The sequence below is a fragment of the Cimex lectularius genome, unplaced genomic scaffold (genome assembly GCF_000648675.2).
Source record: "Cimex lectularius strain Harlan isolate CLEC.00 unplaced genomic scaffold, Clec_2.1 scaffold216, whole genome shotgun sequence".
NCBI classification, from domain to species: Eukaryota; Metazoa; Arthropoda; class Insecta; order Hemiptera; family Cimicidae; genus Cimex; species Cimex lectularius.
In genome coordinates this window covers 427,784-440,088 of record NW_019392801.1, presented here as the reverse complement: position 1 = coordinate 440,088, position 12,305 = coordinate 427,784, and the positions used below count along the sequence as shown (strand labels likewise).

Below are 12,305 nucleotides of genomic sequence, written 5' to 3'. Positions count from 1 at the left end.
AATATTTGATTAAAAATTCCAGCTATCATGGCCAAGTTATAAGAGAGCGTTCTTTATTCTTTTATTCATGTACCTGTTGTCCAAACAATAATTACCTATTTGGCAGCAGATTGTACTTGTACTAGGTTCGCATTGCTTAAAATCGTTTGTGCATCCGGTTCAAAGGTTTTTGAAAAAATAATTTAAGATAGATTTGTTGAAACAAATAAAACCAAAGCAGTTTGGGTTTCAAAAATTTAAAAGTACGCAATGCACTTTCCATTTTTTGACTCCAGTCCATTCCAATATAAATAAAGGTGATAAGGTAGTTCGGAATTTCCTGGACATAGCTAAAGCCTTGGATGTCCTCCTTGGTAAATTGTATACCCTGGGAATTAGACAAAATAAACACTTTGAGCCCTGAAGATGATCTCAATGAAGATCGAAACGTTGGCACGAAATTTTTTTCTAAAACCTACGTCACACCAGGCAGCATCTCACGATCTTGGAATAGTTAATAATAATATTTAAGTGATCGTTCCAAATGTGTCCGTATCGCAGATGCGTTGTGTGAGTTCAACTCTATTCAGTTCCTCCATCGTTCCTCAGGGCTGTGTGTTAGGACCGGTTTTATTTTTCATTTATATAAACGATCTCCTGGAGGGCGTTTGATTTAAAGACACACTGACAGTGTTTGCTGATGGCATTTCTCAGTACTTCGGTAGTAGCTGGGCAGAAATTGAGATTCAAACGCAAGCAGAGCCTAGTTAGTAGGTTTGCTCGTAATTGTCTGACATTGAGTCCGAAATCAAAATCTATTTCCTTCAGCTCAGTTTGTTCTAATTCTGAGGCAAATTTATTTTTTTCGGAACAAAAAGTGGTCGTCTCTTCAAGGTCTACTATGCCATGGTTCAATCGCATGTCCAGTACGGCCTGCTGGGGAGGTGCATATGCCAATGTGAAAGATCCAATAGTCAAAACACAAAAAAGAATTGTTGGAGCTTTGTCTCACAAGGGAAGAATTGAACACTCACTTCTAATTTTTAAAAAAATACAATATTTTACACTACCTTTATGTACCTACAGTTTTAAGAAACATTTTTAACAGAGAAGGAAATAAAATAGATAAATGTAAAATTTTAAATTCTAAATTGAGGAACCCAATGCGGTATGTACTTCCTGAACCTAAATCCTCTCTAGTGCTAAAAAGTTTCTTGAACGTAGGACCTAAATGAGCTCGTAAACTTCCAGAAGGTTTAAAAAAATGCTTTAAGTTTAAGAAAAATTCAACACAAATTAAACAACGGCTCTTCAAGCAAGAAAAGTCTCATATCGAATAACACAATTAGGCACAACTTAATTTAACTCTATTGATTCCCCAAGTCTTGCTTTACGTTTATTCTTTAATAAAATTGAGTCGGTTAGCCCTAGAATAGGAATTTCTCTAGGGTACCTATAGCACACACCACCACCTTGTACTTGGCACACCTTGGCAGCCGGTAGAGCAGAAGGAATAGCCAGCCTTTTATTATGTTTATCATTAACGTGGAGAATAAAGGTGAATTTACGGTTCAATATCACATCACGATATTGGACCGACTCAGACGACACAGTATTAACATTTTTATTCAGCATCGGTCTACGCTTGCTGAAGGTCTCTGGAGGTCATTACGGAGCTCCAAGAGAAGAGTACAGATTGATATAGTCAGCGTAAAAAGCCATTTTTACGTTAGGGGGAGGTATTTTGTTGAAATATACACGGAACAGGATGGGTCCAAGGATAGAACCTTGAGGAACACCGGCAACAATTTCTCCGGTGGGGAAAGGGATGAAAGAAATTCTAAATGGTCTGGATAACAATAGGCGTATACATTATGCCAAAAATTGTCAAACAGAAGAAACGTTGAATCGATCAGGGGCTGAATAAGCTAGGGAATTCGGCCGATCTCAGTGCTCTGTAAATCCGACTTAAAAGTTTTGAGATTTTCGTTTTTACTACCTTCCATTTAAATTAATAAAAAATAAACAGATACTTTTTTAGGCTCTTGAATTCCTCAAGACCAACTTTATATATCAGTAAGGCTCACTTCAAGCTGTTTGTTGGGTGGTTAGTTTAAGTATATTACGATAAACCTATGTACAACAATCCTGTTAAAGTTCATCCAATTTTTCGGATGAGTTCACGCAATGTTTGATGATCGTATTTTTCTAGGGTTCCCTGTTGCAACATTTCCGCACCCCTAAACGGCACATGTACACAAAATTCGACTATTTATCGTTATCCAGTTATCCTGCTAACTTTTTTTTTATATAGAAAGATCGCCCTGATTTCTGCATTTTTTTATTCATTATGATAAAACCGGAACAAAGAAAGTTAAATTTTGTGCTCAAATCATTTTTTCAAGATGTATCATCGTCGTCGAGACAGACGTAGAGAGATCCATTCTCTATAAAGATTCATAGAGAAAGGGAGAGACACAGACTGTGAGTGTTAATTAAAAAAATATGTCGTCGATTTTATTCAACAGATTCGATTGATAGGGAGGAAGAGAGAAAGAGACAGACAGACAGATAGATAAAGAAATAGACAGTCAGATAGATAGATAGATAGCGAGAGAGAGAGAGAGAGAGAGAGAGAGAGAGAGTGAGTTATACATAAAAATACATTGTTAGTTATATTCAACAGATTTCATAGGAAGAAGAGAGAAAGAGAGAGAAAAAGAGAGAGAAAAAGAGAGAGAGAGAGAGTGTGCGTGAAAGTGTGAGTGATAATTAAAAAATACATTGTTAGTTATATTCAACAGATTTCATAGGAAGAAGAGAGAAAGAGAGAGAAAAAGAGAGAGAGTGTGTGCGTGAAAGTGTGAGTGATACTTAAAAAATATGTTGTTAGTTATATTCAGCAGATTTGATAGGAAAAAGAGAGAAAGAGAGAGAGAGACAGATAGATAGATAGATAGACAGAGAGAGAGAGAGAGAGAGAGAGAGAGAGAGAGTGATACTTAAAAAATGTGTTGTTAGTTATATTCAACAGATTTGATAGCAAGAATAGAGAGAGAGAGAGAGAGAGAGAGAGAGAGAGAGAGACTTAAAAAATGTGTTGTTAGTTATATTCAACAGATTTGATAGCAAGAAGAGAGAGAGAGAGAGAGAGAGAGAGAGAGAGAGAGAGAGAGAGAGAGAGAGAGAGATAGAGAGAGATAAAAAGAGAGGGAGTGAAAGGGTGAGTGATACTTAAAAAATATATTGTTAGTTATATTCAACAGATTTGATAGGAAGAAGAGAGAAAGTGAGAGAGAGAGAGAGAGAGAGAGAGAGTGAATGAACGAGTGAGTGAGGGGCAGGGACTGGAGTTACAAAATTAACGATTTTTAATACGATTTTATTGGAATCTATTCATTAAAAATCATTTCGTGAATTAAGAACTACAACGAAAAGTTTCTACCTTCTTGAAAATAAAATTAACACTCGGAAGTGATCCAACAAAAGTTTGACCTCGGTTCTCACATGAGATATCGTTACGAGAGAATTCAAAACGCGCCGTCTCAATACAGTTCTTTTTTTATGAATAATTCCTGTCTGTCGATGTAAGCGTGTGTTGAAATTAATCATAATCGATGAAAAGTAAACGATAGTTAAAGCGCGAGGCGATTCTCATGGGTCCGTGGGTACTTATTATGTGTTTTATCCTTCTGATAGGTGTTTAATCGTTTTTCATTTTTAAACTTTTTTTCTTTTACCGTGTTTTATTTTCCTTCATTGCTAAGATAAATGACACCGGTGGAAACATCTCAGTCGCGTTGTCGAGGTCTAATGCTCGAGTGAATTCGCATCGATGTGGAATGGCCCGTTTCCGGTCTTGTCGAAAAATTACACTCATGTCCCACCTGCTGTTTCGAAAGTACTAGCCCGCCACATGTGGATAAGACATGTCATCCATTTAGAGTTTTCCCGTCTTAAATTCAGAAACCCAAAAATGTGTAAACATATGTGATTTAAATCACGTTAAACCTAAGACGTTAAGACAGCCCTTATCAAGCCTCAAAAGGGGAAATTCTGCTTCACCTTGAAACATCTGCTCCCCTCACCCATCTGTTATTCGACACCTGGCCTGTGCCGTACTAGCGTCTCCTGGCCTGCCTTGAGAGCCTGAGACCTCCCCTGAAAGTCCCACACCCCGGGAAGACCCGTCTAGCTTTAAACTGGCCGTGTACAAACTAGTTTTAAAATACGCCCCGACGGCTCCGTAAATCCATTGTTAGGGGCCACACCCTTTCCGGCCGACCTTATCTTCCCTTGGCAGAAATAAGGTCTGATGTACTTGAAGGTCGGCAAAAAGAAGGTCGTTCGGCTCGGAATTCTCGAGAGAGAGTCGAATTCGAAAAAATGAAAGGGTGTCGAAGGCGAAAAAATATACATAATAATTGCATATTACAGTTATACTTATCGGCCAAAGTCGAATTACCTATTAACATCTGACATTTGAAAAAAAAATTCATAAAATTATATATGGATAAAAATGTATGTCAATTCTTCTGCTTGGTGGCGTCAGTGGACGCAACGGTTTAGGCGTTGACACGGCGCTCATCATTGTAGGGTAAAGGTCCCGGGTTCGGATCCAGCGGCCCTGCATTCAAACCCGACATACAATTTTTTTTTCAAAAACACCGGCACCCTGATGGTTTATATGACCTTTGCTGTTGCGAACCCTCGTAAAAAAATTCTTCTGCTTTCTTTTTGTCCGAGTATAATTTAAATTTTGTTTGTACCATATTCTTTGAGTGTTTACCCTGACAAAACAATCTAAAAGAACAGTGCCAATCAGGTCCGTTCAAATATCGAAGCATGTTGTATATCTACAGTATCGCTTATCGGCCGGGGTAAATTTCCGCACGTCCCCCCCCCCCAAGTCGTTAATTTATATTTGTTTTATCTATATTACACTGAGCGATTGCCACGGTTTAGAGCGAGAAAGATACCCCAAGACAAGATTTGATGGTGTTGGCAAAGGTCAGACGACCCACGTGGCCGGACCCAAGGTCCTTTCTCCCCTGGGTCTGTTTCTTTTTTATCGTGTCTTTTTGAAAGAACCGCTGTTTTTATGCCTTTTTAACAACATCCCATCTTGTTCATTCAACGCCAATAATCATAAATATCATCTTACTGGGTTTTTTACACTTTATTTTCCAAGTTTTATATTTATAGCTCAACCACGTTTTCACCATTTTTTTCTTATTCTTTTGTACTTTTTGGAAAATTAAATTGCAAAAATAAAATATTTTAATTTACAGATATCCATCCTGTCTAGGTGGAGGGTTCAAGGGCAATAAATCCAATGATTTTATATTCCATTAATTAATTATTATTTATTCGTCCATACGTTTTTCTACTTCTTATTGTCCTTTATTCACTCTTCTATCAGTTTCGTTTAAAATCTAGTTCCAGTGGAATAAAAATTTAATGGCAGGCTTGTTAGCAGGGATAAAGATTTTTCTTTGCATATCCTCGCTGGATTGGTCTGCCAGAAGCATTTTCGGCATTTCACCATCTTCAGTGTGTCCGCGATGTCCAATTTTAATCCATTTCTCTGAACTAAGACTTTAGGTTTTTGTTTATAACGTTAAAGTTTAAAATTGCTTTATTTGGTTTTTGGTTGTTCGCAGAGGGGTTACAAAATATTCTGTAAGAAAATTGCTTCATCTCATAAAAAAACCGATGTGAACATTAATTTCTGCCGGAAATTACCAATTAAAAATAAACAGATAAAGCTATAATAGTTTTAGTCATATCAACCTGATGAGAGATAAATTAATGTCTTTTGTGTGTTTTTTCAAGAATGAAGTTGTTTAGAATTTTTCGCCGAAGTTTCGACCTTTATTCGGGTCATCTTCAGGGGATAAAGTATGGTGCTATTATTGTGGTGTCATATTGGTCTTGTGTGAAATTGTTGTGAAAATTCGAAAATTCATTTTTCACAATTTCCGATAACACCAATATGACACCATAAGAAGCACCGCACTTTAAGCCCTGAAGATGACCCGAATAAAGGCTGAAACGTGGGGGAAAAAGGTGTTTTTCTAAACTGCCCTCATTCTTGACCGCTCGTCACGAATCCAACAATTATTAATGTCTTTTGTTTAATGTTATTTAAAATTATTCCGCATCTAGGTTTCACATATTCATTGTGCTTCCGTCAATATTTATGTGCTTTGTTTGCTTTACAGTTAAACTAAGGAGGGTTTGGCACGTTTTCGTGCTTTCTTTATAGCAGAGGTCTTCCAGCTTTTGCTTTTTTTCTAAGAACCGGTTTTAGTTTACCGACATGGCCCCACTATTGTAAACACCACAGTCAGCAATTTAAGCGTAACCACTAGGTTGTATTTTGTCAGAAAATATTTTATTGATATTACCGTGATGAACATGTAATTTGGTCTGTCTATCCTTGCTGTTGTTCTTTCATACTCGTTTCGGCTTCTCGTCATCTTCAGTATTAAGTACGGAATCAAAATAGTAACTAATATGGAAAATGAGAAGTAAATAACAAAATCTGATACAATCACTGAAGCGTCTGACTGACCAAAACAGCAGGCAGACCAAAATTATCAAAAATGACTAAATTACAAATATATTTTTCATAAATTTTCACAGTTTAAAAACGAAAAAACACATTAATGATAGTCACAAATAATAAACATTTACTACATAATTTTATGAGATGGTTAAACACTAGCAAAAGAACCATCTCGTAACGGAGATTAAAAAATCTAAAGACCCGGTTGCATTAAGACTTAAAATTAATGGCAGATTACGAAAATCCAGTGGAAAACCGTGCTTTTATTTATGTTCATTTTTTAAACAGCATTTATACTGTTTGTGCGGCTGCTCGTCGCTTTTAGATAGTCGAAGGCGTGACATAGCGATCTCATCGCCGAGAATAGGCTGATTTGATCAGTAATGATCACACGACTATATTTTGTTAAGTCACGATCAATTTATTAAAGTCTGTAAAATAAAATATCGACTTCGTTTTCTGTATCTAGAAATTATGTCTTGCATCATACTGACAATGATAGTATGCTGTATATATATATACCATCATTGTGATTTAGATATACGCAGGGCTTTAAGGCTAAATTCTACTTGGAATCGGTCCAGTCTCTAGGACACTTCGTTGACGAATGATGCCGTATGAAGTCTGGTGGCAAAGCGAGGCAGACCCGACCGAAAAGGCTTTTCTTCTTGTGCCAGTAGTGTGTTTCACATTCGACACCAGGTTAGGTCAGGTCATGGAATAATTTTAAGTGATTTATTTCCTCTATGAAGAGCACAAGAAAGAAAAGAGTCAATGTTTTGGTGTTCTATTTGTTGTGTTTGTGAGTGTATGTTGTGCGTTTTTCTTTTTAGGTTTATATTATATAGGAAATAGGTTTCTCAGGCGTTATTTCGTACTGTAAAATTTGCGAGTTGATTGTGAGTGGGATGAAGCTTTGTCGTTTCTGATTATTTTGATCCTTCTATCCCTGCATTCTCGACTTCTTCAGTGGTGGGTCTACCATAGAGACCATCACGATTCAGCGGTGGAACTACCACAGAGACCAGCTAGAATACATGTATAATATATAGTGAGATTTTTTTTGGGGGGGGGCTCTACAACAGTATGATGAACCTGTAGGTTTGTCGTTTACGATTATTTTAGTCCGTCTATCCCCGTTGTTTTCATCTGTCTGACATTTCTGCTTCTCAACATCTTCAGTGGTGGATCTACCACAGAGACTAGCAAGAATAGACCTATAAAAATATAGTGAGATTTTTTCTTGGCGTCTACAGTGTGACCTGTAGATTTGTTGTTTACTATTATTTTAGTCCCTCTAAAATATATTTCTGCTTCTCGACATCTTCAGTGGTGGGCCTGCCACAGAGACCAACAAGAATAGACGAATAAAAATGTAGTGAGAGTTTTTTTTATTAGGCCTTACGGTGTGATGAACGTTAATTTGGTCCTTTCCGAACATTTTTATCTGTCAATCCTCGTTGTTTTGTTCTGTCGGGCGCGTTCGATTTTCTCCATCTTAAGCGGTTCGTGTTTTTTTAAATTTATTAATGTCATTTTTATATGTTTGTCGTGAAAGGTAAAAGTAGTACGTGGGTGTTGTCTTTCTCTGTAGGCGTCTTTGACCGACTTAGTGTGGGTTAATTAGTTTGTTCCAGTCGTTCATTATGATCGGCATACATGATTTGTGTATGCATGAGTTGTTCATTTTGTGTGTGCCTTTTTTTTATATTTACAGATTTTTAGTAAAATATTTTTTGACATACAAGAGTCCGTTTTTCATCCTTTTTACAAAGCCATGGAGTAATTTTAAGCTTGACTGAATTATTGACGGTTCCTGGTGGTTTTGTCTGAGGTGAATTGGGTAGTTTGATTTGCGGACATTGTCCCTATAATTGACCTAGTTTTGTTTGTTGTGTTTTTCAAATATTATTTATATTCCATTTTTGTCTTATGGACTTTTATACTAAAATTTTTTCTAATTGTGTTGATTTTCTTAAGTGCAGTTTTGACGCCTGTTTTTCTTAAGTAAGTGCGGTCCATTTAACGTTTATGAGGTGTATGTGTATGTTTGCCACTTGTCTCATCCACATAGCCGTGCATACTGGTCTGCCAATTTTTTTCTGCCTTTTGGTCTTGTTTTCTATCAATCTGAAAGGTTTGGAGTGGGTTAAAAGGTGCTCTAAATCGTCCATCAAGTTATGTTTGGTGTTTCGTTTTGGCTCATGATTTATGGAAAGGTGTAAGAATTTCAGCACGCCAAGCTCCAGACAAACAGTTCAAGTTCAACAACTCACAGACTAAACAATGTTTCACAATGATCATTTTCGATTTTCCAAATAATCTAGGGAAGTTTTTCTAGATGTACAAACCAATGCGTTTTTGCGGACTTGGATACTTTCATACTTGTCGTCGAATAAGTCTGCTTTATCTATTAAATCCAACATTTGACTTATCGCCGCCGATTAGATTTCCAGCTTTAAATAGCCTGACTAAAATGGATTTAAATTACCTTTAAATCAGGGATCGTCTACATTTTTAACCTGAAAAAAAAAGCTTATTGAATTTATCTGAGCGTATGTGATTCCGGCTTCGCGTTTTTCTTCACAAGTTGAATGGGAGAAGATTGAAGTTCAAGGCTGGAAGAAACAAGAGCTTCTTTTGTGACTTCATCTTTAGAATTAATAGTTGTAATTTAAACCAGCAATAAAAAGTGACGATAAATAAAAAAGTCGTTTGGCCGTTTTAACGTTTGGGATTGCTGAATAAGTGCTCCACTAACCCAGATATGATCAATGCAGCAATAAATTTAAAAAATACATCATTAATTTAACAAACAAGATTAGTTAAGAGATTGTAGGCATTAATAAAAATTAAATATTTCTTTATTCTTCATTATAGGATAGAATTACTGTGAAATTCTGTACAATATTGTGTTGTTTTTTTATATAATTTAATTATAATTCATCATAGTTCGTGGTCCGATTCACCAAATAACGTTTTTCAATTAATTAATCTTTATATAAGGTATTGGTTGAGATAAAAAAATGGCAAAAAGGAAGGAAAATTCGAAAGGTGCGGTTGAGATGGGAAGTGTCCGAGTGGATCGATGTCGCGATAGCTCAAGTGGTTAGAGCAGCGGCGTATCTACCTGAAGTTCGTGGGTTCGAATCCCGCTCGTGACACTGACTTTTTATCTCAGCCAATACCATACATAAAGATTATTTTATTATAATGTTAATTTACTAGCCTAATAAAGACTTATACCGCACAATACATACTTATTTATACTAGGGTCTTAACATTAGTAAGATAAACCGTAAACTTGAAAACTTATCTAAAAATCTCCTCGACATAATAGCTTAACACTCATCCTTGTCAAAAATCTATCGAATAAAGCATTCATTTATCTCACCATAATAATCAATTACACGTAGTACTTATTCATTTTCCATCTTCCTGGATAGTAAAAGTTATCGGCAATAACTATCGGCCAGTATCACTCTTGAGTGCCTCTCAAAAATTGCAGAGTGGAAAAAATCAGGTGCTTTTTAAATGTAATGACATTATTATGCCTTGTGACATTCTACTTCCACAGTACTTTCTACTTCCTGGCTACAGTCCTGTCCATTGGCCATAATTTTGATGTAAAATAGCATATGGGCGTGCATTTTGTCGTGGACGTGTTTGGCACAGAGTGGTCATATTTCAATTCATGTCCTTTTTCCTAATGTAACACATTTAGTTAGTATCTACATAACCAACAGTAAATTCTCTGGGCAGATTGATGACTTAAGGTCACCTTTAAGAAGTTTAAGAGCTGGGCACCCATGTGTCAATCCCACTCTATATAAATGACCTTTGCTTTTTTTTTTAACTTTTCTTTTGTTTTTTACAACTGCATTCTTCGACGCAACAAGTAAAACGGATTGTTTTTACATATAAAATTATTAACGGTAGCGTGAAAGCTTGAACAATTACCATCCAGTGATGGTAGACGTTAGTTAATCAATACGATGAGCGAGATGTACTCCATCGTAGGAGACCGATGTCAATTGTTAAGGTTGTCGCGGGGCCACCGACGCTTCAGTCTTCTGTTGGGATTATTAGGTAATGAGGTGGATGACAGATTTTTGACGAAAGGATTCGGATGATGGGGTAGTTTGGAATGGAACGTTTTGTAGCGGGATTGGGCTAGCTCGGTAACAAAAGGGACATTTAGGTCGGTATGGATGGTGTGATTGGATACATAGAAAGGGGCTTGTACTATTGTTCTGAGGATTTTAGATTGAAGGGATTGGATTCTATTGAGGTTGGAACGCTTAGCAGTTTCCGTAAAGTTCAAGCCCGTATGTCCAAATGGGGGCCAGGAGGGCAATGTAAAGTTTTCTTTTGTTTGTTAGTGAGAGTCTTGATCGTCTGTCGAGTAGTCGTTTAAGCATGAAAAATCGTATATTACAGTCTGTCCGCTTAAGTCGTGTATAGGGGTTCCACGTCAGTCGTTTGTCCAGGTAGAGTCCGAGGTATCGTACATGGTTCGCAATTGGGATGGGAACGATGTTGAGGTATACTGGTGGGAGTGTTTTCTTGTTTAGAGTAAATATGTTCGTTGATTTGGTTTCGTTGATCTTGATTCTCCACCGACGGAGCCAGCATTCTAGGGTGTTTAGGTGATTTTGAAGATTACGGGAAGCAGTGACAGGATCTTTATCAGGAGAAAGGATTGCGGTATCATCGGCAAAGGTGAAGGTGATAGTGTTAGGTTGCGTAGGTAGGTCGGAGGTATAAATTGAATAAAGGAAAGGAGCGAGCACGCTGCCCTGTGGGACACCTGCAAGAATAGGATGGATAGGAGACAATGAATTTTTGTGGGATACTTGGAAGTAACGATCATTAAGATAGGATTTTAGGATAAGGTAATAGGTTGCTGATAGGATGTTCTTGAGCTTCCACCTTTGCAGGCTAAAAACTACAGCTCGACTGGCTCTGGCTGTTATTAATTCTATCTCCAGAGAATTATCAATAACTGGAAATTTTTGTTTTAAATATTTTGAAAAAATGGAGAATCAAAATTGATGGTGGAAGACAGGCAATACTTACTCGAAGTAGATAACATACTGTCAACCATGTGAAAATAATTAATTCGCCAATATCCTGTAAAAATCTTAAATACCTCGGAATGTATCTGATTCTTGAATTAATTTTTGTCCTTATGTTGTTTGTTCATCCCCAATTACCCTGAGGAATATCTAGTACTCCGGAGTAAAGTGAACGAACGTATAAATGTAATTTATTAGTTAATATTTTAACCACTTGAAAAATGGCAAAAAGGAGGGAAAATTCGAAAGGTTGGGTTGAGATGGGAAGTTGGTGTCCGGGTGGATCGAAGTCACGATAGCTCAAGTGGCAGAGCAGCGGCGTATGTAGCCGAAGGTCGTGGGTTCGAATCCTGCTCGTGACGCTGACTTTTCTATCTCAACCAATACCTTACATAAAAATTAATTAATTGAAAGATGTCATTTGATCAATCGGGCCACGAAATCGAATGGATGTAATTTATTAGCGTGAATGGTGGGACTTATCCCCAATTACCCCGATGAATATCGAGTACACTGAGGTAGTGAGAATGAATAAGTGGAAGTAATTGTTTCTGTGTTTCTCTTTATTTATATTCGTTATTATATCAATAAACGAACCCTTTATTCCGGATTTAATTACTGAACTAAGTAATTGATGAAATAAAAACAAAAAAATTACCTACTTCTTAACAATCTAT

The 12,305-nt window shown here is 36.9% G+C and overlaps 1 protein-coding gene across 5 annotated transcripts in view; it reads left to right on the top strand.

Moving 5' to 3' along the window:
* Positions 1-12,305, top strand: part of LOC106669239 (solute carrier family 12 member 2) — an 81,064-nt gene that overhangs the window by 21,695 nt on the left and 47,064 nt on the right. The gene's annotated exons all lie outside the window — the stretch shown is intronic.